Source organism: Portunus trituberculatus, chromosome 28, assembly GCF_017591435.1.
Source record: "Portunus trituberculatus isolate SZX2019 chromosome 28, ASM1759143v1, whole genome shotgun sequence".
In the NCBI taxonomy this organism is placed as follows: Eukaryota; Metazoa; Arthropoda; class Malacostraca; order Decapoda; family Portunidae; genus Portunus; species Portunus trituberculatus.
Window position 1 is genome coordinate 9,373,773 of NC_059282.1, and position 22,283 is coordinate 9,396,055.

Sequence of the window (22,283 nt, forward strand, 5' to 3'; positions counted from 1 at the left end):
TGTTTCGTAAGAGGGGACCTGGCCAAGGGCAACAAAACTGGCTAGAAAATAAAAAAAGAAGAAACACAGAAAGAGTTAGAGAGGTAATGTAGACAAATGAGAAGTTAAAGCAAAGAATAGGATAAGGTTAGTAGATTGTTCACATATTTAACCCCTTCAGTACTGGGACACATTTTTACCTTGAGATTTGTGTACGATTAGACCATTTTATCGACATTAGGAAGGGTCTATGGAGGTGAGATGATTAATGGCCACAGTCTTCACTATTTTAAAACCCCCACATGAATTTCTGAATCTGTTTAATCCTTTGCTACTGGGACACACTTTTATCTTGAGATTTTATTGACATTAGGAAGGGTCTATGGAGGTCAAGATTAATGGCCAGAGTCTTCACTATTTTAATCCATCACATGAGTTTCTAAAGCTGTATAAAATCACCAAATAGTCACCAGAATGAATAGGGAAACGCGTCATGGTACTGAAGGGGTTAGTGATGGTAACAGTTTGCTTTGCCTATACAAGTGTGTGTCAGTTAAACATACATTAATATACACAATGAAGATAGAAACTTATTAGTGAAGAGGTAAAAAAATAAAGAAACATTAATAAGAATGCATATCAACTCTCTCTCTCTCTCTCTCTCTCTCTCTCTCTCTCTCTCTCTCTCTCTCTCTCTCTCTCTCTCTCTCTCTCTCTCTCTCTCTCTCTCTCTGGCACCATAATTGTTTTTTCAGCTTATGGTACAATAAATCTTCCTCTCTATCCTCCTCCTCCTCCTCCTCCTCCTCCTCCTCCTCCTCCTCCTCCTCCTCCTCCTCCTCCTCCTCCTCCTCCTCCTCCTCCTCCTCCTCCTCCTCCTCTTCTTCCTCCTTGTCCTTCAGCTGTCTTGACCTTGTTTCTTTCTCATTTCATTATCCTCCTCCTCCTCCTCCTCCTCCTCCTCCTCCTCCTCCTCCTCCTCCTCCTCCTCCTCCTCCTCCTCCTCCTCCTCCAACTCCAACTCTCTCTCTTCTCTCTCTCTCTCTCTCTCTCTCTCTCTCTCTCTCTCTCTCTCTCTCTCTCTCTCTCTCTCTCTCTCTCTCTCTCTCTCTCTCTCTCTCTCTCCATACCTGGCTGTTCCTCACCTTTGTAGTAGAAAGGAAAACTCTAATACCTATGCCTGTTTTTCCCTCTTTTCCCCCTCTTTTCCCCTCTTTTCCCCCTCTTTTCCCCTTTTCTCCCTTTTTCCCCTTACTCGCTTCCCCTCGCTGTCTCACCTGTCATCGCGATCTCATTAGGGAAACAGGTGTGAGTGAGGGGAAATCTTTAAAAATACGACCTCAGTGTGATTTTTGTGTGTGTGTGTGTGTGTGTGTGTGTGTGTGTGTGTGTGTGTGTGTGTGTGTGTGTGTGTGTTGATCTAAAATAAGTTGGATAATTAATTGAATGGCTTAGAAGAGAGAGAGAGAGAGAGAGAGAGAGAGAGAGAGAGAGAGGACAGTGCAGGTGAGTGAGGGGAAAGAGTAAACAAGTGCCACTCACCACGAGGGCCACACCTGTGTTTGTTTGGGTGTGAGGGTTAGTGGCACCTTTCCCCTCACCTCTCCCCTCACCCTCTCCCCTCACTCTCTCCCCTCACCCTCTCCCCTCACCCTCTCCCCTCACTCTTTCCCCTCACCCTCTCCCCTCACTCCATTCCTTATCTGTCTTTAACCCTCCAGCCCTCTATCCTTTCCTTCCCTCCTCCCCTCATTTCCCCTCACTTCCTCACCCTCTCCCCTCACTCTCTCCCCTCATTCCATTCCTTATCTGTCTTTAACCCTCCAGCCCTCTATCCTTCCTTCTTACCCCTTTCTCCCCTTATTTCCTCCTTTTCCCCTCACTTCCCCTCTTTTCCCCTCTGTTATCATATCGTTTATCTAATTCCTCCCCTCTTTTCCTCTTTACTTCTTCGGTATACCCCATTTCCCTCTATTTTTCCCTCTATTCATTCGTTTCGCAGTTAGCCTTCCCCATCCTTCCTCTCCCCTCACTCTCCCCTTCCTCTCCCCTCATCTCCCTAAAACCTCTTTCTTTGCCTATACACATCAATCTTTCCCTCTATCCTTCATCTGCCCTTCTCCCCTCCCTCTTCCTCCTCCTCCTCCTCCATCTTTCATCTCCCCTCACTGTATCCTTCAACTATCTCCCCTCTTCTTCCTCTTTCTCCTTCATCTTTCGTCTCCTTCCCCTTTTTTATATTCCTCCTTTCGTCTTTATTTTTTCTCCTCCTCCTCCTCCTCCTCCTCCTCCTCCTCCTCCTCCTCCTCCTCCTCCTCCTCCTCCTCCTCCTCCTCCTCCTCCACTAGAACAGGTGCATCAGTATATATCTTCTCCACTTGTTTTAGTAATAGAGGTTGCTCTCTCTCTCTCTCTCTCTCTCTCTCTCTCTCTCTCTCTCTCTCTCTCTCTCTCTCTCTCTCTCCTTTCCGCTTTATTTTTATCATTTTTATCCTCACAGACATACGCTAAACACACACACACACACACACACACACACACACACACACACACACACACACATGCAGGGCGGTGACCTCACATAATCTGAAGAAAAGCATGTTCAAACACGAGTATTAATTGATAAGGAATGATATGGTCTTGTTTCCTCAGCCGCGGCAGGGAGGAAGTGTGTGTGTGTGTGTGTGTGTGTGTGTGTGTGTGTGTGTGTGTGTGTGTGTGTGTGTGTGTGTAAAAAGGCAAGAAAAAAAAAAAAAACATGAGGAACTGAGAATTTTTAGCTGTGTGTGTGTGTGTGTGTGTGTGTGTGTGTGTGTGTGTGTGTGTGTGTGTGTGTGTGTGTGTGTTCCTCCGTAGGTCCTGTTGATGCAGCTGCATGACCGAAGGGTTTAGAGAGAGAGAGAGAGAGAGAGAGGATGAACAGGGGAGTATTCCTTATCGGGTCTGCCCTCTCTCTCTCTCTCTCTCTCTCTCTCTCTCTCTCTCTCTCTCTCTCTCTCTCTCTCTCTCTCTGCTTCCGGTCCCTCTCTTCTTCCGTTCTGAGTTTCCTTTTCCTTCCTCTATTGGTCATTTCTCTCTCTCTCTCTCTCTCTCTCTCTCTCTCTCTCTCTCTCTCTCTCTCTCTCTCTCTCTCTCTCTCTCTCTCTCTCTCTCTCTGTCATATGCCTCCTTGTTTATCTGTTCGCTATTTCCTGCCTCAATCTTTCTCTTATCTTGTCTGAATTAATTAAGTAGCCGTCTATGACCCTTCTCTCTCTCTCTCTCTCTCTCTCTCTCTCTCTCTCTCTCTCTCTCTCTCTCTCTCTCTCTCTCTCTCTGTCTGTTTTTTTTACTGTTACGTTTAAGAGAGAGAGAGAGAGAGAGAGAGAGAGAGAGAGAGAGTCCAGTCACTATTCCCTAACAATCAACTGTTTAATGAGAGAAACAGACTGAATTTCACACAACTGCGCAGTACCTCTCATCAATAACCCTCCCCTTCCTCCTCCTCCTCCTCCTCCTCCTGCAGCAGCGCACGATACTCCGGCCAGCTTTGGTATCCGGCCATTAAGACTTCGCCAAATGAGAGGCAGTGTTCCCCAAGGGGCTTATGTTCCCTCTAAGCTTCCCCCTTACGTAACAGTGCTCGTGGTGAGGTTGTCTTTGTAATGGATCACAGTAGAGGTTAGGTTGAAGGCTCAGTGTCTTACCGTATCCAGAAACGATTTGGTCTCTCTTCACGACAGTTTTCCAAGGCTACAGAGACGACTAGCCGGTTTTCATGACACTTTTCCTTTTAATAAACTAGAAATGTTGTCAGTCTATGAACAACAATAGAAACACTTAAAATAGTCGGGTTTTCAAGACAGTTTTTCCTTTTAATAAACTAGAAATGTTGCCAGTCTATGAACAACAATAGAAACACTTAAAATAGTCGGGTTTTCAAGACAGTTTTTCCTTTTAATAAACTAGAAATGTTGCCAGTCTATGAACAACAATAGAAACACTCTTAAAAACATGAGTATCTTCAACTCGGGCCTTTGGAAACCAGTGATGGTGAGAGGAAGCAGAGTTTCAAAATATGGATCTCTCTACAATAATTTTGCAAGGCCATAGAGATAACTAACCGGGTTTTCAAGACGAGAAATCTTGCCATTCTATCACCAGAACCATAGAAACACTCCTAAAAACACGATTATCTTCAAGTAGTCTTTGGAAAGCAGTGATGGGGAGAGAGCAAACCGTTTCTGAATACACGCCTTGATCCCTTCAATGCTGTGACGCGTTTTTATATTCAGTTTCTATTTAGGAATTTTATGCAGCTGCAGAAACTTATATGGGGATTAAAATAGTGAAGACTGTAGCCATTGATCTTCTGACCTCTATAGACCCTACCTAATGTCAATAAAATCGTTTAATCACACCCAAAACTCATGACAAAAAGTAAAAAATGCGTTCCAGTACTGAAGGGGTTAAAAAAAAACACGAGTATTTTCAACTGGAACCCTTTGGAAAGCATTGATGGTGAGAGAGCAAAGCGTTTCAGAATACAGGTCTTAATCCTTTTATTTGGAGTGATATTTGTGGGGGGTTTTTTGTAGTGTTTTACTCGCGTTGTGTTGAGATGGATGGGTTGTGTTGGGTTGAGTTAAATTTCGTATCTAAAAGTGTTTATTTATGTGTGATTTCAAGTTAAAATTCGATGACGGAACTTGTATAGCTTGATTATACGTGTTTTTGCTCTCTCTCTCTCTCTCTCTCTCTCTCTCTCTCTCTCTCTCTGATTCTGGGAAGTTTTATTTGAAGTTCACTGCTTTTTATCCTTCTTTTTTTGTTTCCTCGTTGTTGTTTGTTGTGTTATTGTTCAAATGTCACGAACATTGTTGCCTGGCGTGGGAAATACTTAAATTTTATTTTTACATCAAGTTTCTGGGGAATTTTGGCGTAAGTTCGTATAGTCTTGTATTTTTTTCATCGTTTATTTATTTCTTTATTGTTACCTTAAATATCTATCCATTAACTTATCTATCTATCTATCTATCTACCTATTAACTTATCTTCCTTCCCCTTTCTATGTTTATAAAACCACACCATTAATATTTTTCTCCATTTTTTCCTAGTTCACATCCAGTTCTGACTAGAGCATTGCACCATTACATTTCAAGGCCCGCCAAACATTCCTAGATGACTCACAAACAACACAGTAACAATATAAGGGAACCAAACCTTGCACACCTCACAAACTAACAAACTAACAAGCACTACGATTCCTTAGCTTTTAGAATGAGTGATCTGTCCATGCCTCAGAACACAGTAACACAATATAAGGGAATGAAACCTTGCACACCTCACAAACTAACAAACTAACAAGCATTACGATTCCTTAGCCTTTAGAATGAATTATATGTCCATGCCTCAGAACACAGTAACACAATATTAAGGAAATAAACTTTGCACACCTCACAAATTAACGAACTAATATTTTTTCTCGAGATTCCACAAGCACTACGATTCTTCAGCCTTTAGAATGAGTGATCTGTCTATGCCAAGGCTCACATATCACTAAGGAACGAATAACATCACTATTCTGGTTTACGCTTGTATATTCTCAAACACTGCGCTTCACCTCCACTATTTTAAAAGGCTTTACTTAATGCACGAGATATTTAAAGTGTTTTTATGGTTCTAGAGGCAAAGTGACAAGATTTTTTTTTATATTATTAACTGGAGAAACGCTCTTGAAAACTTCGCCAGTCATCTCAGTGGCCTTGGAAAATTTTCGTGGTGAGAGAGCAAAGCGTTTCTGAACTTTGCACACCACAGAAACCAAATAAATCTTCACCTTTACTCGAGATTTCACAAGCATTACGATTCCTTAGCCTTTAAAATGAGTAATCTGTCTATGCCCAAGGTTCACGGCTCACTGTGATATACTACTAATATCACTACCTTGTCTTACTGAAGCTTGCACACCACGCTAACTAACTAACTAACTTTACTCGAGATTTCATAAGCATTAGGATTTTTTACCTTTTGAAATAAGTAATGTGTCTCTGTCCAAGTTTCACACACTAATAACAACTCCAACCTGACTTAATTAAATCCTCATCTTTGCTCGAGATTTCACAAGCATTACGATTCCTTACCCTTCAATTCCTTCTGTATCATGACGCGTTTTCATATTCTTGCTTAGTATTTGGTGATTTTATACAGCTTCAGAAACTCATGTGGGGGATTAAAAATAGTGAAGACTCTTGCCATTAATCTTCTGACCTCGATAGACTCTTCCTAATGTCAATAAAATGGTCTAATCGTCCACAGATCTCAAGGTAAAAATGCATCCCATTTCTGAAGGGGTTAAATTGATTGATCTGTCCATGCCCAAGGTTTACTGATCGCTGGGATACTAATAGCAACATTCTTTCCTACCTTACGCTCAAATTAGACTCGTTTATTAGTATGCAAGACAGAGAGAGGATTGGAATAGATGTGTGTTCGTGCGTTGCGCTCTGATCTGCTTGCTAGGAAAAGATTGTGTGGTTTATACGTATCTGTCTGTTCTGTTCCCTCACCTGTCCTTCTACGTACTACCTGGTGGAAGGGTTGCTAATTGAGACTGAAAATGTCTTAACCCTTCCAGTACTGAGACATGTTTTTACCTTGAGTTTTCGATATGTTTAGATAATTTTATTGACATTAGGAAGGGTCTATGGAGGTCAGAAGATTAATGGCCAGAGTCTTCACTATTCTAATCCCCAACACGAGTTTCTGAAGCTGAATAAAATCATCAAATAGTAAGCAGAATGAATACGAAAACGCGTCATGGTACTGAAGGGGTTAAACTGTCGCTCTTTGCTTGTCATTAAGGAGTGGAAATAGATTTTTTATTTGTTTTGAGTTTACGTGATTGAGAGATGAATAGTTAATGATGTAGGTAAGAAAGTAAGCAAGTCAGTAAAGGTTTGTTGTCCATTAAAGATACATTTCAAAATAAACAAACAATTACAGAAAAATGAATGAATGGCTAATGATGCGAGATGATTAACCCCTTCAGTACCATAACATGTCTATTCAGGTTACTATGAGTCGATTTTATACAGCTTCAGATTCTCATGTGGGGTTAAAATATTGAAGATTCTGGAACATTAACCTTTTGACCTCCATAGAACCTAGCTAGTGTAAATAAAATCTAATCATACTTAAAAGTCGCGATAAACAAAATACGTCCTAGTACTGAAGAGGTTGATAAGGAAGATGGTGAGAGATTACGAGAGAACTGATGCAAGATAGTGGTGAAATAGATGCCTTACACGAGATAGACATGTTTACTCTCTCTCTCTCTCTCTCTCTCTCTCTCTCTCTCTCTCTCTCTCTCTCTCTCTCTCTCTCTCTCTCTCTCTCTCTCTCTCTCTCTCTCTCTCTCTCAAAATCAATCTATCTTCTCGTGTCTATCTATATCTTTATCTATTAACCTATCTTCTTTTTCCTTCTCCTTCTGCATTTCTAACAGCCCTTCACACACCTGCATTCCTTAAGGTCCTAATATATACACGAACACTTACCTGAGTTGACCACCACACCTGACACACCCAAGTAAGAGGAACGCCAGGTGCTAATAGGTTCCAAGACTCCCACAAGACAACTGTAGCTTATATAGGATCGAAGCTTCTTGGTAATAGGTTCCGATGCTATACTATTTATACTTTCTGATCTTTTAACTCTCTCTCTCTCTCTCTCTCTCTCTCTCTCTCTCTCTCTCTCTCTCTCTCTCTCTCTCTCTCTCTCTCCAGTTTTTCTGCGTAGCTCCTCCTCCTCCTCCTCCTCCCCCTCCTCCTTTTCTAGATGAGTGAGTGGAAGAGGGAGGGACCGTACTGGAATGGATGCGCAGTAGTAGCAGTAGTAGTAGTCGTAGTAGTAGTCGTAGTAGTAGTAGTAGTTGTAATAGTAGTAGTAGTAGTAGTAGTAGTAGTATAGTAGTAGTAGTAGTAGTAGTAGTAGTAGTAGTAGTAGTGGTAGTAGTAGTAGTAGTAGTAGCAGTAGTAGTAGTAGTAGTAGTTGTTGTAGTAGCAATAGTGAAACAAGCAGAAGTGGTGTTGTTCTACTACTACTACTACTACTACTACTACTACTACTACTACTACTACTACTACTACTACTACTACTACTACTACAACAACAACAACAACAACAACAACAACAACAACAACAACAACAACAACAACAACAACAACTACTACTACTACTACTACTACTACTACTACTACTACTACTACTACTACTACTACACTACTATGCCCAATCACCGGACATTCCTTGGGCTTGGCGGTGAAGAAGGGGAGAGAGGAAGAGGGGAGTGGGGAGAGGGGTGAGGGGACTAGGAGAGGGTAGTGAGAGCCGGATGGAAGAGAGGGAGAGTACAGATTAGAGATACGAACTGAAGAGATAAAAGGAGAAGGAGGAATACAAAGGAAAGCCAAACAGCATCAGACCTCTTGGTCCTTTCAAAGCTGTTTGGTAACTACATGTAACTAGCTACAGAAAAGAGAGGAGGAGGAAGAAGAAGAGGAGAACAAACAGCTTTAGTTTATTGCTTCTAAACACGTGTTTTACATTTCTGAACTCTCTCTCTCTCTCTCTCTCTCTCTCTCTCTCTCTCTCTCTCTCTCTCTCTCTCTCTCTCTCTCTCTCTCGTCATCACCTTCAGTTACATTTTGTGGCCACTTATGGTGTGGTATTCATCTGCACGCAGCGGCTCCTTCAGTTCCCGCTTCAAGGATTCGTTTTCTGTGATGTGATGGTTGCCCTTCCCGCTCCCCGGCTGCCGGCCCCTTCCCTCCCATCTCCGCCACTTATTTTTTATTTTTATTTATTCATTTATTTTATTTTTTTTTACGGTAAAGCCTATAGTGCCTGTAGGCACACTTGAAGAGTGTATGGGAAGCGTTGTTCAGCTTCCGCCCATTAGTAGCATATTAGGGCCCATATCACCCCCGAAAGCTCATCTTGGATGTAACCACGTAGAACCTGGGTATCATGGTGACATGTAGGTAACTTTAAACCACTCGACAAATGGCAAAGTGTTTTAAGGCTGTACGTTGTGGGATTCGAACTTACGCGTGGACGTCTGCCCGATCCCACGCTCACCACCTTATCCACTACGTCTAATGTGGCAACTCAACCAAGATGTGTTACCAGAGGCAGCCTTCTTGCCCTGTTCTAGAGAGAAGAGATGCAGTGACTATTATGTATAATCTTTACATCGTTATGTGTTTTAGTATTTAATACAATGAAACATGTATTATGCACACCCTAATTAGTAATTATAATACTGTTGGCAACTAAATGTTCGGTAGTGAAATACCTATCTCGATTTGAAATTCACAACGGGTAGCCTGTGGCGCAATGGTAGCGCGCTCGGTTCACTATCGAGAGATCCTGGGTTCGATTCCTGGGCAGGATGAGACAGATGGGTGGTCTCTTTATTCCCGAGCCTCTGTCACCCAACAGTGCTGTGGGTACCAGGTGTAAGTCGGGGTTTGTGGCCTGCTTCCTGGGGTGATGTGCTGGTTGTCCTGCCCCAAGACAGCCGAAACTGCCACATTTGTTGGACTGGAGGTTCCATGTTTGTCCTGTATGACGGACGTTTCCCCACGTGCGGGATGTTTCGCCCCATTGAGCGGGTATGTACGCGCCCCCAGAGAGGGTCAGTTGACGCACTGCAGCTTTGCGAGGTGGCGCAGTGGCGTATTTCGCCTCTACAAGTATGGTTACACTTGGAGGTTACAGGTGACTGGCTACCTGAGCTAAGCGCGGCAGAGACTAGTTACATCACTTTTAAGCTGTTGTTACGTTATGCTGTTGTGTGTTGCGATAGGATATATATATATAATTAGGAAGACACACTGCCGTCGTATGATATGAAAAATTTATTCCACACATTTCATGAAAACAATAGTAAAATAGTAATATTTTTTTTAATAATTATAATAATCGTTTTATTGGAATTGCATACTGAAAGGAAGGCTTGAGATTAATTCATTATCCTAATGATTTATCAATGGTACCACGTTGGAGATCTGTGCGTGGAGGGCATTATCTCGTGGTGTCTTGTGGCATGGACCAGGCGAGGTCCGTCAGAGGGAGCAGGTGGCGTAGGTGTGGGTGACGCAGCAGGCCCGTCCCATGTTTCTCTGTCTGGCAGACAGCTTGGGCAGACTCAGGGTGGTGAGGGCGTAGTTGTAGTAGTAGTGTAGCTGGTATAGGCAGGACTAAGGATGACCCTGCACACCCTCTTTTTGCACATTTTCCATCTGTTGCTGTTGAGTGGAGCTGAGAGAGAGAGGAGGACCACGAGGAGGCATATATGAGTCTAGGAATGATGAAGGTGAGGTACACTTTCTTCAACTCGTCTGCCGGTGTCCCCATGTAGGGACTTGAGTCTGCTCAGCATGTATAGTCTGTAGGCCGCTGACCTCACTGTGGTACGTGGTGACATGCTGCTTCCAGGTCATCTGGTCGTCTACTGTCACACTGAGAAGCTTGGCCGAGCGGACGGACCACTTCGAGGCGATGAGGCGATGAGCTGGGGAGAGGACACTGCCGCTGAAGAGGTACAGATGTGCATCACCAGTCTTGCTGCGGTTCACTGTCACCCTGCTCTCAGTACACGCCTATAGCTGCGTGTAGCCGCTCCAGCGTTGGGTGGAGTGATGAAGTAGCCCTGGTCAGTCATTTACGTACTGTGTGTGTGTGTGTGTGTGTGTGTGTGTGTGTGTGTGTGTGTGTGTGTGTGTGTGTGTGTGTGTGTGTGTGTGTGTGTGTGTGTGTGTCCTACGCCGTCAGAGCCATCATATGCTGAACTAAAGTATCCCCCTTTGTCCCATCTTCTTTGTTTCTGGACACTGAAAACTTTTATTCTTGGGAAACTCAACTATTTATTCAGGTATTCATTTCTTTTTATGTGGTTTAATTTTATTTCATTAACAATCAAACACGTGTTGAAGTAATATGAAAGCAATATATTCTCTCTCTTTAAAAAAAAAAAAAAAGATCCTTTCCTTTAAGTCATAAAGGTATTTCCATATAAGCATTCGAACCTTGACTCCTCCCGGCTTAGCTTTACCCTCACGAAGACTTCCCTTTTACATTTCATAGAAATTAGAGAGTAATGAATATGATTAAACTATATATTTTTTTTTATTCTCTCTCTCTCTCTCTCTCTCTCTCTCTCTCTCTCTCTCTCTCCACTTTGGTACAGAGAGAGAGAGAGAGAGAGAGAGAGAGAGAGAGAGAGAGAGATATGAAGGTGTGCCAAGACATGTCTGAAGGAAGGGTAGACTGATGTGTCACTGACAGTCTGTAACCTTGCCATTGATGTTTGTTGTGACGTGTTTACCTGTCACACACACACACACACACACACACACACACACACACACACCATGCTATATTACTATTAATACACATAATGACTTTTCCTTATTTCTCTTGGCTACATAGATTTCTTTTCCTCCGTAATTTTTTTTTATTTGTGTGTAAATTTCTATATCACACACCGCTAATTTAGAAATTCTGGTAGTGCCCCGTCCTATGGCACTGAAGAGGGATGAGATAACTACAAAAATCAGTGCTCATAATGCTATTTCGTGATGTGTTCTGTGATGTGCTGGTGGGCGGCGGGTGGACCTCATTTACTGTCTGCTGCATGCCACATCCCGCCACTCTCACACCCAAAAACTCACACACCCACGGATCCCTTTCTCTCGCCCTAACACCCTTATTTACACCACTAGGGGGACTGATGCTGTTCTTGCTGTCATTTTCGCTTCTCCTTGGTATTTGCCGTGCCCTGCCCTTGTCTCTGATGTGCCTGACAAATTGGTTAGTTAGAACCCGCACGAAGATGCACCACCGTGGCTCCTGTGCTCCCCTGTTCCCCGCTGCCAGACGTACAAGATTGAGTTCGAAATGCCTACCACTGTAACACCATCACTCAGACACCCGTGGCTGGATATATTGTACTTTTTTCATGATGGTGTTATGCATGTATCTGGAGGTAGTGGTGTTAGCGTCTGTGGTATGGTGACGGGTTTAAGGGGAGACTGTGAGGGTTTTAACAAAGGGTATCGGTGCATGGAGTCGTCCCTTAGTTAGATATCCTTGTAGCAGCATTCAGGGGTTCTGCTTGATGAGTTATGGAGACTGGTGGGTGTGGATAAGGAGTGCAGCGTGTGTGGCTGAGTGTGTGTGGCTGTGTGAAGGCGTATAATGGGTGAGGATGTTCCCAGCGAGAGCCGGCATCGCAGCGGTCTGGGGACTGGGGTATGGGCGGGGAAAAACAGCTGAGTAGTGAGCGGGCCAGTGTTGGTGTGTGGTGAGGTGGAGGTAGTGCGCGCGTCCTCCCTCCCGGCGCCGCATCACTGGTCCTTTGTTGACGGGATGCATTATTAAGGAATACCTCACTCCAGGACCGTCACACGTGGGACCCCGCACCTGCACGCCCCACCAGGTGAGGCCAGCACGCACGCCCCAAGCCCTCAGCCGCCTTAGAGGGCTTGGCTTTAAAAGACTTGAGGCCGCTGACCGTTCCCAAGGATAATAAAATTTGATGGTGTGGAGTGGAAGGAGATGGTATCATGTGGAGGGTCAGTGCCATGGTGGAGGAACGGGGATGTGGTGGCGGTGGAGAAGGTGGATGGGTGAAGGAAGATAGTGTTGCAACGGAGACGTTAGGAGGAGGAGGTGGTGGTGGTGGGAGGGAGTGGGCACAGTAGTTATTGATGAGTGAGACGATGCTTTGTGACTGTCCTATCCATTCCTGCCCAGTCGTGCCCACTCCTGCCCAGCACGCAGTAGGAGCAGGCAGGGGCAGTAGTGGTGCTGGTGGCGGCTCAGCTGGTCCTAGTCTGGCTGTATATAATCAATAGAGCTTTGGACAGTCAAGCAGCCGCCTTCTGCAAGGGTAGCATGCTCAGGACACCACTGAGGGAATGTTGCTGGTTACTACTACTGTTGGGGATATCTCTCTCTCTCTCTCTCTCTCTCTCTCTCTCTCTCTCTCTCTCTCTCTCTCTCTCTCTCTCTCTCTCTCTCTCTCTCTGCGTATAGATTCACCCATGTTACTCGAGGAAGGAGCAAAGGGTGGGAGAGAGGCAGAGGTGGGCGGCCCTGTGAACCTGTGCCAGCCTGTCTGATGGATTGCAGTGGCGTGGTGTGGAGTGTGGAGTGGCCAGGGTACTGTGGCTGTGGAGGTGTTAAACTTCCATACTATAACAGAAACACTAGTGGCTGGCCTTCCCTTTACTCTATTAGCAGGGCATTACCTTAACAAGAGGAGACTGAGAGTAACACGGGTAACAAGTAATCTATGTAGAGGTCGTGAGGCGTTGATAGCACAAAGGGGGAGTAATCATAGTGTTTTTAGGGTATCACTTTCCCTACTGCCTTTACTTTTTATGCTAGTGTCGTGTTAGGGTATTGGGTGTGAGCAGCTGTGGAAGAAAAGTGTCGTGCAGTGTTTCTGGGAGTGTAATTCGCGTCCTCAGTTACTCGTGTCGTATTTGGAATGTCAGAGAGAGTTATGAATGTACCTTTCTTGGGGCTTGTCATTAGGGTGGCGTGCAGGCTGGTGACTAGTGACTATACACGCGGACCAGAAGGGAGGGAGAGAGAGACTTGGAAGTGTATAGCTATGCGTGCAAGAAGATTGGGCTACACTGAAGGATGGTATGTGTGTGTGTGTGTGTGTGTGTGTGAAGGCAAGATTAGGTCAGATTAAACTTCGTAGTCAAACAAAACACAGCTAAACCTAACTTAATCTAATCTTCCATTCATAGTTAGGGTGGGTTAGTCTTCCTGTGATCCCAGTAACAGTAACAAACAATGGATGATAACAGAACAAAGGGCAAACGGAAACCTAGAAGCGGAAATACTCGTACGTTACCCAAGAAATGTAAACAGTAACAGTAACAAGAGTGGTAACAAGACACGAATGACAACAGTAGCCATATCAGAAAGAAAAATACGATACAAAAACACGAAGAAAATGAGAGTAATGAGACAATGTTATAGTTGGTAATGAGAGTGGTAACAAAAGACACAAGGAACGAATTAATGAAGAAAAGTAAACAATAAGAGTTGCCATTAAAAAAAAAAAAAAGCACGATATAAAAATACGAAGAAAATGAAAGTAATAAGACATTGTTATTGTTGGTAATGTTGTAGAGTGGTAACAAAACACACAACGAATGAATGAAGGAAGAAAAGTAAACAGAAAGAGTAGCCATAAGTAAAATCAAAAGCACGATACGAAAATACGAAGAAACTCAGAGTAATAAGATAATGTTATGGTTGGGTGCCTTGTAGTGGGTGACCAGTAAACAAAGGCATGTGAAGGCTGGGAAGGTCTTTGTGTTGTGAAATCATAGAGGCTGTAGTGGTGGTGGAGGTGGTGATTCATGACCAGTAGTAAGGTATACCTGGAAGAACCTGGAATGTGATGTGATTCATGTTGACTTTCTGAAGGACGTGATCTGGACGAAACACGAGAGAATACTGAGAACATTTGGCATCTTGTTTGGGTGTCTTGAAATCTAATGAGTGTTGAGTGTAGCTGTTTATTGGTTATGTAGTGTTCTTCCTCTTTTATTGTGATCTAGAACTGTTACCTTTGACTGACTAAACACGAGAGAATACTGAAAACTTTGGCATCTTCTTTGGGTGTCTTGAAACCGAACGAGTGTTGAGTGTAGCTGTATATTGGTTATGTAGTGTTCCTTCCTCTTGTTCCTTCTCTATTCCTCTCGTTCTTCCGTTAGTTGTTAAGTGTATCGCTCTTGTTCTTTCCCTATTTTTCTCCTTCCTTTGGTTATTGAGTGTATTCCTCTTGTTCTTTCTCTATTCTTCTTGTTCTTCCTTTGGTTGCTAAGTGGTTCCCTTCTTGTTCTTTCTCTATTCTCCTTCTTTTGGTTATTATTCCCTCTTGTTCTTTCTCTATTCTTCTTCTTGTTCTTCTTGTAATCCAGAACATTTACCTTTGGCTGGGTAAAAACGAGAGAATACTGATAATTGTGGGTCTTGTTTGGGTGTCTTGAAATGCAATGAATCGAGTGTATTTATTCGTTAGTTATTTAATGTCCCTCTTGTTCTTCGTGTTCTTTCTCTATTTTCGTTCTTCCTCTTTTATTTCCATTGCTCACCTCTTCCTTTTCATCATCATCGTAATCTCCTCTCTTTCTTCTCATCATCATCTTGTTCCCTCTTTTCTTCTCGTTATTCAAATATTTTCATTGCTTACTGCGTCATCATCTTCTTCCTCCTCCTCCTCTTCATCTTTGTAATCTTCCTCTTGTTATCCTTCCTGTTATTCTTCCTCATCATATTATTATCTCTCTCTCTCTTCCTCGTATTCTTCCTCTTCCTTTCCATCTCCCTCCCTCCTCATTATCTTATTCCCCTTTACCATGACTTTCGTTCACTAGGAAACAAGCTCCCATACCACATATAGGAAAAAAAAAACACCCATTTCTCACTATATTCAAATGCTAAAACCCTTAAAATTTACTCATCCCATTCACCCATACCTTTACCCATTATCTCATCCAGTCGCCCATTTCCCATATAAAAACACCCAATTATTACTATATCCAAAAGCAAAAATCTTATAAATTTAGTTATCCCATTCACCCATACCCCTTTACCCATTATCTCATCCAGTCACCCATTTCCCATATAAAACACCCATTTTTCACTATATCCAAATGCTAAAACCCTTAAAATTTACTTATCCTATTCACCCATATCCCATTACCTCACTTCACCCCGTCACCCATTTTTTTTACCCTATCCAAACCAAAGTACCCTGAAACATACCCATTACCCATTTCCCCATTAGTTAACAAGCGGTGTTACGTATGATAGGAGAGAGCCACTGGGAACGGAGTCACAAGCAAGCTGGAATATCAGATGAACCCTTCCTGAACCCTTCTTGAACCCTTCCTGGACTCTGCCTGGACCCTGCCTGACACTGGGTAGGGTACTGGCAGGGTAACAAGGCACGGAACGCTATACTGTGACGTCCAAGGGTACTCACATGCTGGAGAAATTATGCCTAAACACGCGAGGTTTCTGTGTATGCTTGTGTGTGTGTTAAAGAGGGTTCTGGGTATGTAAATGCTAAAGGAAGGTGTACAGGAGTGGTATTCGGTGCTTGTAAAGGGATTGGGTATTATTTAATGGTATTGGTGTGTCCTTAAAGGTATTCTGGGTAATGTGAAAGGGTTGTGGTTAGTTATAAAGCGATTGGGAGTGTTATAAAGGATTGTAACTGGTTTTAAAAGGGATTGTTACTGATATACGAGGATTGGAGGTGATTTTCAAGGGTTTGGAAATAACATAAGAGGATTGGGGTGGTTTTATATGGGGTTGGGTCTGATATTGAGGGGTTGTGGTAATATAAGGGGATTAGAATAGATGGAAAAGGGGGATTGTAACTCACACAAGAAAGGATTAGAACTTGTAGGGACTGAGAGAGAGAGAGAGAGAGAGAGAGAGAGAGAGAGTATACCGTTGGTTGGGGACATCGTTAACATTTTTTGCGCACACACACACACACACACACACACACACACACACACACACACACACACACACACACACACACACACGAGAGTATTTAGTATCGCTTCGTCACAAGTGGGAACGTTTGTGTGTGTGTGTGTGTGTGTGTGTGTGCAGGATGTTCTGCTGAGGGCGTGACGTCAGCAAACGCGACGAACAGAAAGGGAATCAATCGTACGGTTTATTTCTGACATCGCATCTCTCTCTCTCTCTCTCTCTCTCTCTCTCTCTCTCTCTCTCTCTCTCTCTCTCTTAGGTTAGAAATGTTATGGGTAAAATATTTCAGCCTGTTTTGGTATATTATGATCTTAGAGAGAGAGAGAGAGAGAGAGAGAGAGAGAGAGAGAGAGAGAGAGAGAGAGAGGTAACTATAACTTCACTTCATGCACGGAGAAACACAGAGCATTATATAAACACTGACGCTTCACTCAGAGAGAGAGAGAGAGAGAGAGAGAGAGAGAGAGAGAGAGAGAGAGAGAGAGAATAAAAGATTGAGCACTATTTTAAATCACTTTCTTTTTTTTTCTTTTTCTTTCTTTCTCTCAATACGTGAGTGGTTTGCAGAGTTTTATTGATTCATTCCATTATTTTTCGTTTTTTTTTTCTTTTCTTTTCTTTTTTACCTGTTTCTTAATGTTTAATGCTGCATGGAGGCTTTTGGTTTTGATGTTTATTTGTGTATTTGTTTGTTGTTTTTTTTTTCTTCATTTTTTTTATCGAGTTTGCTGATTTATTTATTGTTTTTTATTTATCTATTTTTATGCATTTTTTATTTATTGATTGATTTTCTTATTTAGTTTATTTATTTATTTATTTGTTTGTTTGTGTGTGTGTGTGTGTGTGTGTGTGTGTGTGTGTGTGTGTGTGTGTGTGTACTGTTTTGTGTTGGGGTTCGAAAGTTAGTTGAGAATATACACTTTGAGTTATATGCACAAGGTAATCTAATGTCTTAACCTAATCTCTAACCTAACTTTGTTCCAAGACTGAATTAAACATACCCTAATCTAACTCATTTATCTAAGCCAAATACAAAGACACTTAACGTAACCTTAGCCTTACCCAAAGAAACCTAGCTTAAATTTAATCTGACCCAAACTAACTTAACTTGAACAGAACCTAACTTAACCTAACCCAAAGAGACCTAACTTAAACATGACCTAACCTAACCAATATAAACTTAACTCAAATCTAACCAAAGTGAACCAAACTTAACTTAACCTAACCCAAAGTAACCTAACTTAAACTTAACCTAACCAAAACAAACTTAACTCAAATCTAACCAAACCGAATCAAACTAAACAGAACTGAGCCAATATTGAAGGCAGCAGTGCGTCCTCATCCGGAGAGACAGGAAGAAGCTGCGTGAGGTCTGGCGGGAAGTGACGATGGAAACGAGGCGGGAAGAAGAGATGTGTGTTTAACTTTCTCCCCGCTGTTCTGGGTGGGAGTTCCGTAAAGGCAGTATTCTCGTTACGGTGTGTGACTCGGCTCTTAAGTACCTGTTGTATGCGGAAGTAGCTGTGTCTTGTGGTAATTTAACCCCTTCAGTATACCATGACGTGTTTCCATAATTATTCCGCTTACTGTTTGTTGATTTTATACAGCTTCAGAAACTCATATGGGGGATTAGAATAGGGAAAACTATGGCCATAATCTCTTTAGTACCATGGCGCGTTTCCATATTCATTCTGCTTACTGTTTGGTGATTTAACGTAGCTTCAGGAACTCTATGGGGATTGAAATTGTGAAGACTAGGCCATTAATCTTCTGGCCTCCATAGACACTTCCTTACGTCAATAAAATCTAATCGTACACAAAACTCACACTTCCATATTTATTGTGGTTACTATTTGGTGGTTTTATACAGCTTCAGAAACTTACGTGTGGGGGATTAAAATAGTGTAGACTGGCCATTAATCTTCTGACCTCCATAGACCCTTCTTAGTGTCAATAGTACACAAATCTTGAGGTAAAAAAAATGTGTCTCAGAATTGAAGAGATTAATGATGTTGTGGTGTTCTGGTGTTGTGATGTGGTGATGTGGTGGTGGCCAAGACTCACGCTGGCTAGAGTCCTTTTCTTGTCTTCCTTTTTTTTTTTTTTTTTTTTCCGTTTTTATTTTATTTATTTTTTTTTTTTTTTTTTATTTTACATTCTCTATCATTTTATTTATTCTTCTGTTTCATCTTTGTTTTTTCCTTCTTTTTCCTAATCATCTTTTTGCTCTTATTGTTACCTCTTCCTCTTTCTTTAACATGGGAACAATTCTAACCAAGAAGAATAAATGATTACAAACTTCCCTTTCATTTCTTTATTCTTTTCATCTTCGTTTTCCTATTCTATTCTTCTTTTCGTTCTTATTGTTACGTCTTCCTCTTTCTTTCACCTGGGGACAACATGAACAAAAACGATAACAGACTTCCCTTTCATTTCTTTTTTCTATCTTTTCATATTCGTTTCCTTTTCCTATTTTCTTCTTTTTTCTATAATTGTTAGTTTTTTCTTCCTCTTTCTGTAACTTGGGGACAACGTGGCAATAAACAACAACAAACTTCCCTTTCATTTGTTCATCCTTTCTTTTCGTCTTCGTGTTCCTTTCCTAATCTCCTTTTCGTTCAGATTATTAGCTCCTCTCTTTAACACAGGAAGTTAGCAACAGTTCTAATCAAGAGCAACGTGCAAAATAAACACTAGCAAACTAAACGGCCCCGTGGAGTGAGGGTGCCAGTCGCCAGAGAAAACAGTTTAATAAGTGCAAATTGCATTGTGTACTGGCGTGAAGGTACAGGCACTTAGTAGCGAGTCTTGGTATGCCGGAAGTGTATAATGAACGCTCGTGAATAAAGAATACATTAGAGAGAAAAAGAATAATGACTGTATAGATTCAGGAAGCCATGTTTGTGTGTGTGCTATTGTGAAAATTTTAAACCTGATAAGTGAAATGTCCGTAAATAAAGAATACATGCAGAGAGAGACAGGAAAATTTTGTATAGATTCAGGAAGCCATGTTGGTATGTGCTACTGTGACGATTTAAAACCTTGTATATGAAACGTTTGAGTAAATAATCTATAGAGAAAGAAGAAATAAGGAAGGGTGACTGCATTATCTAAGGAAGCCATGTTTGTGTATATACTGTAGAAATTTTAAACCTGTTATATGGAATGCTTGAGTAAAGAATCTAGTATAGAGAGAAGGGAAGAAATGAAGAAGGTAACTGCATTAAAGAAAGCCATTGGTATGTGCTACTATGAATATTTTAAACCGGGTATATGAAACGTTGAATAAAAAAAATAGAGAGAGAAAGGAAGAAATAAAGAGAAGTGACTGAATGCATTAACTGAAAAAGCCATGTTGGTGTGTGCTACTTTGACCATTTTGACCTGGTATATGAAATGCATGAAGGAAACGGTAAACCTGCTGTGCTATAGTTGACATGCCGCACAGAGACTTGAACCGTCATTCGAACGCTTAAAGGAAGGATCGGAAACTACCAAACAAAGACTTATATTAAACAAAGTAAGTGTCGTAACAAAGAAATACAAAGGTTTCAAAGCGACATAGGGACTGGAAACTGATTAAATGTGACTGGAATGCTTAAGGGAAGATCGTAAGAAGGAACAAGTGATAACAAAGCTGTAAAGAGGATCGGAAACTAACAAAATGTACTACTTACATATTAAAGAACAAACAACAAGAGGTTTACAAAGCGACATTGAGACTGAAAACTAACTGTCTCGGATGCTTTAAAAGAGGATCATAACAAAGCACAGATGATGAAAAGCAATGAAAAAGATCGAACACTAACTAGAAAGACTCAAACACCAAAGACAGCGCCATAACAAAGGATTGAAGGTTACTGAGCTATATAAGAGGCTGAAAACTATGACTTGAGTGCTAAATAAAGAATCGTAACAAAGGATAAGTGATTAAAAAGCCCTGAAGAGGATCGGAAACTAACACAACAGACTCAGATGCTAAAAAAAAAAGGATGGAGAACAATAGATGAAACAGTATAGAGGATCGAGGAGCTAATAACAAAGACTCAAGATGGTAAAGAAAGGATCGAGACAAAAGGATTAAGCTTAGAATGGAAGAGAATGAAGAAGACGCATGTAGACGAGACAAAAGAAATAATTTATATTAGTAACACAAAAAGAAAACGAAAAAAGGAAAAGAAAAAAAACAATAATAAAACCAGGAGAAGGAAAAAGAAAGGAAAGGTAAACAAAGAGATAAAGATGACAGATAAACAGAAGGACAATAATAAAACAAGGAAAAGGAAAAGAAAGGAAACAGAACTAGACACACACGAAACAAAAAGATAAGTAACAAAATAAATAACAAACACCAGAATCTTATCAAAATCCAAAAAAATAACAAAGAAAACGGCGAACACGAAGCGAACAAAAGAGAGTCTGTATGCGCAGCGGAACCAGACGAACGGAAAAAGTAAAAATAAATAAATAATTAAAAAAAAAACAGGAAAAAAACAAAGGAAATAAGATAACTGAAAAACAACTTACGCAACTTACTCTAACGTACCGAGACACTTAGAAACGCAACGCCAACTAAACAAACTCATAAAAAATAGGGAGATGGAAAGCACCGGGAATGTAAGGAAGGGGAGAAGAGGAGATGATAAACGTGAAAAATGGGAAGGGAACAAAGAGAGATCAATATTTTGCGTTGGTAATGGGTAGAAAGAGAGAGAGAGAGAGAGAGAGAGAGAGAGAGAGCTAGGTAACAAAGGATGGTAAGGATGACTGTTACATTATAAACTACTACTTTATTGAACATTAAAGGATAAATACAAAATATATAAAGAAAAGAAGGCATTTTTTTGTTGTAATATTTAAGTAAAGATGAATAGAAAAGTGAATAAATGAAGCCCAAGAGAGGACGAACAAAAGAACAACAGAGAAAGGAGAATAATAAGAGCCAGAACAAAGGAAAGAAGAGAACAGGGTGTCGTAAGGAGGAATAAGGATAATTGTGATAAAATTTGGAATAAGGACATAAAAATAAAAGGAGAAATTAAACGTAGGAATTTTAGAGGAAGGAGAAAAAATAGCTAAACACACACACACACACACACACACACACACACACACACACACACACACATTTCCTAAGCAGGTGTGCATAGAACCTTCGCCTTTTTACTTTTTTTTATCATTTAATATACCACCTGGTGTGTGTGTGTGTGTGTGTGTGTGTGTGTGTGTGTGTGTGTGTGTGTGTGTGTGTTTACGAAGGTGGACGCTTGAATAATGATGCAGTAAAGAAAGAAGAAGAAGGAAGAGGAGGAATAAAGAAAGAAGAAGGAAGAGGAGCAATAAAGAAAGAAGGAGGAGGAGGAAGAGGAGGGGAAAAAAGAAAATACATACTTAAGGAATAGATAAAGAAAATGAAGAACAAAAAAAAACATTACTAAACTCAATTAAAACGTGTGTGTGTGTGTGTGTGTGTGTGTGTGTGTGTGTGTGTGTGTGTGTGTGTGTACCTCAGCAACTACTAATAACGTGACATAATGAAAGGAAGAAGGGAAGAAGAAAAGGAGGAGGAGGAGGAGGAAGAAGAAGTAATGATATGCATGTGAGTGCGTGTGTACGTGTGTGTGCGTGGGAATAATATATAGGCGCAGAAAGATGTGATATCCTAGAAACTAATGATGACAGTAGTAATAGTAATAGTAATAATAGCAGCAGCA

The 22,283-nt window shown here is 41.4% G+C and overlaps 1 protein-coding gene across 4 annotated transcripts in view; it reads left to right on the plus strand.

Moving 5' to 3' along the window:
- The first annotated feature begins 12,292 nt into the window (after positions 1 to 12,292).
- LOC123510322 (transmembrane protein 198-like) overlaps positions 12,293 to 22,283 on the plus strand; it is a 70,379-nt gene continuing 60,388 nt past the window's right edge. For all 4 annotated transcript variants that reach the window (XM_045265351.1, XM_045265353.1, XM_045265352.1 and 1 more), the window contains exon 1: positions 12,293 to 12,463. The gene's annotated coding sequence lies outside the window, so the exon portion shown is untranslated. The remainder of the gene's footprint in view (positions 12,464 to 22,283) is intronic.